Raw genomic sequence first — 6,000 nt, 5'->3', positions numbered from 1 at the left:
ATTCTCTTATTTATGATATCAAGAATAATTCTTCTAAGTCTCATAATACTTTGAAGTTTGATTTCAAGAATAATCTACTTTATTTTAAAGGATGATTATACATACCAAAAGATAAAGCACAATTATGTATTCTTCAAGTTTATCATGACTTTTCAATAGCCAAATATTTTGGATACAATAAGACTTTGAAGCTAATACCTAGAGATTTTTGGTGGATTCAAATAAAGAAGGCAGTTAAAAACTTTGTACAATCATATGATATTTGTTCAAGATCCAAAAATCCTTGTTATTGACCTTATGGACTTCTTTAGCCATTACTAATTCCAAAATAATTATAGTCTTTTGTTTCTATGGATTTTATTATGGATCTTCTAGTCTCAGACTTATATGATTCTATATTCATGATAGTAATTTATTTTACTAAAATGGTATGTGAGTGGATTTTTCTATCGTCACTTAAATTTGATTTAATTAGATTATAACTTAGATTAGAGCTCAATATTAATTGATGTGGAGATGCAAATCATATATAAGATAGGAAAAAAATGATATAATAATCAAAATTAATCCAACAACACAACAAGTTAGTTACACATTTTATGATTTAATTTTTAGCATTTGTAATTCATTTAATTAAGTACCTTCCAAGATTTATCCCATCAAATTTAAACTCTAAAATTATGAATTAGAATAAAATAAAATAAAAAATAATGAATACCATGCTAGAGTGCTAGTCTAGGACTTTCTAAGATGGTATTAACTATGTAAATAAGAGTTCTATATAGGAAGTTATCTACAAATGAAGTTTTGATGATAAAATTTCATTTAGAATTAGAAATTCAATAATAAATAGCCTTAAATATTTAAGTTCAGTACTAATATGATGTTAAGATTTTTAAGATAAAAGATGAAAGTTGAAAGATTATAAAATAAAAAATTAAAATTAAAATTAAAATTAAAGTTAGAATTAATAATTAAAAGTTAAGTGAAAGTTCAAAAGTAAGGAAAGTAAAAGTTGAAGGTTAAAAGAAAAAATTTAAAGATTAAGGTTAAAAGAAACAAGAAAATAATAAAAGATCATATTAATTTTTATTTTATTTTATTTTTTATTTTATCTTTAAAGAGTAAAAATGAATAGAAAGATAAGAATCTAAGATTAATTTCTAGAGTGAGGTAAAAAGTTCTTTAAAATTATTAAACAACATTAATTAATGATAATAAGAAAAATGAGTGATAATATAGAAATTTAGGTACTAAAGGATGTGATTAGAGGGTGATTAGGGAAGGAAAACTTACTTAGAACATGTTAAGTTGAAGGCAGTAGATCCCTTGTCGTTCGGAAATTTGTCAACATTGTCCTACAACTCTTATGTACTTGAATTTTTTGTGGTTAAGGTTGACTTAGAGTTGTTCCTATCTACCAAATTTCATGGTGCTCCGAGATTTGACGTCCGAGATATGTGTTTTCAAAGCAAGGTGATTTGAGCTACCTAAGCAGCACATCTTCTTCTATTGAAAAATTTACTAAAAATCGGTTAATAGTTTAAAATTGAAAAATATAATTTTTCCTAAAACCGCACTTAGTAGAGTTTATTTTTTTATAAATTTCAATACAAAAATGTAGGTAAATACTAAGATAAATTTTTTCAAATCTAATTATTCAAAACTACCAATGTAGCAGATTCTTTTGCATTTAAAAATTCATTAAAATTTTTATATAGCTTGAAAATTAGTGATTTAAATTTTTTAATAAACTAAACTTTTGATTGCATTCATTTCAAAAATCCAAAATAAAGTTGAGTCAGAGGTCACCGAGTTATAGATTTTTTAAGCCAATGCTTCTACTCTGCCAAGGCAATAGATCCCTGCCATCTTGAAAACTTGCCAAAAATTCGTCACAACTTCAAATCAAACATGCCTTATGGTGTTACAAAACTAAGAGTGAGTAGAATTTTCTTACAAAGTTTCACAAAAATAAAATAAAAAGAGATAGATTGAGTGAGTTAAAATCGAGACCGTACAAGTTTAAAGAAGAAGATTTGCATTCATAAGATGGGGGGACATTTTTCCATGGCTTTGCTATAAGAAGATGAAAAGAGAGAGGGAGTTCAACCACCTAAGCCCTCTTAATTAGGTGAGAGGAGGCCCAAAAGTAACACTATCATGAATATAGAATCATACTATTATATCTATTTTATAGATTTTTTTTTTTTTTTTTTTTTTTTTTTTTTTTCCCATGAATCTACAATAAGATAGTACCAATCTGTAAAGTCATAGGATTTGGATTCATTCTCAGACTCAATTGGCTTTTTGTATGTACAAGTCGATGTTATTAGAAACTATTTTAAACTATTTGATAGTAGTAGGTTGTTGGTCAACTTTAAATGTCAAAACTTCTAAATTCTTTACGATCATGGTGAATGTCTACATGGAGAAATTCCAACATTTAAGTTTAGAAATTGGTTAGTAAATACAAGACAATAGTAAAATTCTAATTTTTAAGTTTTGTACTCCTTGCTTCTGTTCTTAGAAGTATGAGTTAGAAAGTCCTCTCCATTTAAGGTTTGTAATTAGACATAATTATTCAGAAAGACTTTCTTGACTAGATAGGGACCTAGCCAAAGCCCATCAAACTTACCCAAAAAGTCAAGCTTTCTAGCATCTTGAAGTAGGACCAACATGTTATGTTGAAGAACTTGATTTTTGTATCTTTTATCAAAGAAAATTTTGTGCCTCTTTTGAATAGCCTCTATATATTGGGCACTTATTTTATGTATTTTATTTAAATATTCTTACCATTCTAAGTATTCTTTTAAGGATTCATTGTAGGAAAGTTTCTCATTGATAGCAATCTTGAGAGATAGAATTTCCAACTCAATTGGCAAGATGGATTCTAATCCATAGACTAAAGAAAAAGGTGTAGCTTGGGTAGTAACCTTAAAGGTGGTTCTATAAGCCCATAAGATAGCAGAGAGTTTAATATCCTAATCTTGTTTTGCATCCACCACGGTTTTCTTCAAGATATTCATAAGAATCTGATTTACTCTTTTCGTATGGCTATTGGTTTGAAGGTAATAGGATGTTGTCTTTTGATGGTTAATTTTGAACCACTTTGTAACCCCTTCCATTACTTTGTTCAAAAAGTATTGACCTCTATCACTAATCAATATCTTGAGACAACCAAATTGAGTGAAAATCTCTTTAAAGAGGAAGTTAGCTGCAATCTTAGCAACATTTGTTGTTACTACCTTGGTCTCAGTCTATTTGGTTAGATATTCGATAGCTACAATGATGTATTTTTTACAACTAGAAGAACTATGATAAATTTCTTGAATATAATAAATTATCCATTTTTCAAAGGGAACTAATAGCAATGACACTTTGAGGAGTAAATTCATATGAAGGTCATCTCTTGTATATTATTGACATATATCACATCATTTTGTATAGTCATGGATATCTCCAAACATATTAAGCCAGTAATAACTAGCCCGAAGCACCTTTTCGCCTGTTAACATGCCTAAAAAGTGACCTGTCCATACATTATCATGGCATGCATTTAGAATGGTTGATATTTCTTTAATTATTATACAACATTAAAGAATTCCATCTATTCTTCTTTAATAAAACTTGTTTCCTATCATTGCAAAGTGTCTACTATTCACCTTAATCTTTCGTCGTTTATTTTTGAATAAGTTTTCTGGTAATTGTAGCATTGTCAAGAATTGGATGATATCAAAATATCAAATTGGGATTGATGAGATGGTATAGAGATGTTCATCTATAAGGCTATCATTCAAGGATGTGGAATTAAGATTCTTGAACAACCATGACAAATGATCTGCTCAATTATGTATTCTACTAGGCTTGTATTCTATAGTAAAGTCAAATTCTTTTAAGAGTAAAATCGATCGAGCTATGCTTCCACTCAAATCTGCCTTGTTTATTAAGTATTTAATGGCCATATGGTCTATAAAGAAGACTATTGGATTCAACAAGAGATAATAGCAAATTTTTTTTTACTGAGAAAACCATAGTCAAACACTCCTTCTCAATTATACTATAGTTTCTTTTAGTTGCATTCAGTTGCTTGCTTACATAAGTAATTGGATAGTCTTTCCTTTTCTCCTTTGATGATTGACATAAAGTACTACCTACCATAATAAATGAAGCATCATAATATACATGGAATGTTTCATCCCAGTTTGGTGGTCTCAATATCGGGTAAGAACTTAGATCCCTTTTCAGTTGATCAAATGCATGTTGGCATTCTTGAGTGCACTCAAACTTGACTGTTTATTGTTGAAGTTTAGTTATAGATAGGGCTTTAGTAGAATAATCATGAATAATATCAAGGTATCAATCCATGTGACCTAAGATCCTTTATACTTCTTTTACAATTAACAGAGGTTGAAGATTCATAATTACTTCTACTTTCTCCGAATCAAATTCTCTTTTGTTCTTGAAAACCACATAGCCTAGTAAAACTCCACGTTGCATTGCAACAAAGATCTTATCCAAATTGAGAGCTACTTTAGCAGATTGTGTACTAAAGTCATCGATAAAAAATGATCATTGATTTGTGTAACAAATTAAAAAAGGCATAGATCATTGCTTGTTGAAATGCGGACGAAGCATTACAAAGTCCAAAAGGCATGACTACATAGACAAAGGTTCTCCAAGGAATTGTAAATGTTATTTTATGGTAGTCTTTTAGAGAGATGGAAATTTGATTGTATCTTGAGTATCCATCTATAAATATATAAAGTTTATGGCTAGCTACCTCCTTTAAAATAATATTTATAAGGGATAAAAGAAAGTGTTTTTTTTTTAAAGCATTGGTTTAATTTTCTATAGTCTATGCAAAATCAAAGCTTTCTATTTTTTTCTTCACTAATACCATAGGAAAAATCCAATTAGTTATTTCTATTGGTTTGATGAAACCAGCTTACAAATTTTTTTCCAATTTGGCCTTGACTATTAGTTGCAAAGTAGGATTCATTCAACATTTCTTTTGCCTTACTAGGATGGAATTAGGTAGTAGAAGAATTCTATATGGGACTACTTCTAGAGGAATTTCCTTGAGATCTTTATAAGATCAAGGAAAAATATCTCGATATTGCATAATCAGAGACTTATAATGGCTTATCTCTTTGTCTGTTAATTGAGAACCAATCTTAGTAAGTCTTTGTTTTTCATTATTATAAGAGACATCCAAAGTTTTTCAATCTATCTCTTGAATATGCGGTTGTTCAGTAGGTCCTCTGCACCAATCCTTTAGAATTGGTGGATAGAGTATTCTTTCATTACAAGCAATTATTTTGGTTGAGGTTTTTTTAAAATAAATAGATGGATTCAATTCTTCTTTGTCCAATAACATTTTTAGAACATTGACTTGGGTACCATCCATGTCTAATTAAAAAACATCTTTATATTAGATTTCATCTACTAATGTGGCTAAATTTAAGTCCTCTTCTTCTTCTTGATAGGTTACAAATCCTTCTAAAAAGTTTATCGAATATTCTCTAGTAGAATCAAGGTGGTTTATTAACCATTGGATAAATTCTCCATTGTCCTTCCAATCATACAACCATGGGCCTAAACAATCTATAGTAGTTTTTTGTAAATTAAAGAAAAGATTTTTAGGCATTGATAATATGTCAATCAAGTCAATATTGATTTTTTGAGGGATTTCTAAAGTTAATTATGTTCTTGGTTGATTTAGATTTTTATGAAATAAAAATATGTTTATAAATTTGAGGGTTTCTTGAATTGGATGGTGTAAATATGGATGAATTTTGAATAGTGTATTGATGTTTTAATTATTAATATATATGCAAATTTTGAAGTCAACTAAATGGTTAAATTGATGTGTATAAAGGTTTTTGTAGATTGAAGTGTCAAAAATTGGAGTTTAAAAGTCAGTGAATATTTTTAAGATCTTCAGCAATCTATCAATTAGATTGAAGTGAAATATTTTTATGTGGAAGTTCAACATTC

Source organism: Physcomitrium patens, chromosome 15, assembly GCF_059467195.1.
Source record: "Physcomitrium patens ecotype Gransden chromosome 15, ASM5946719v1, whole genome shotgun sequence".
NCBI lineage: Eukaryota > Viridiplantae > Streptophyta > Bryopsida > Funariales > Funariaceae > Physcomitrium > Physcomitrium patens.
This window is presented reverse-complemented; position numbering follows the sequence as displayed.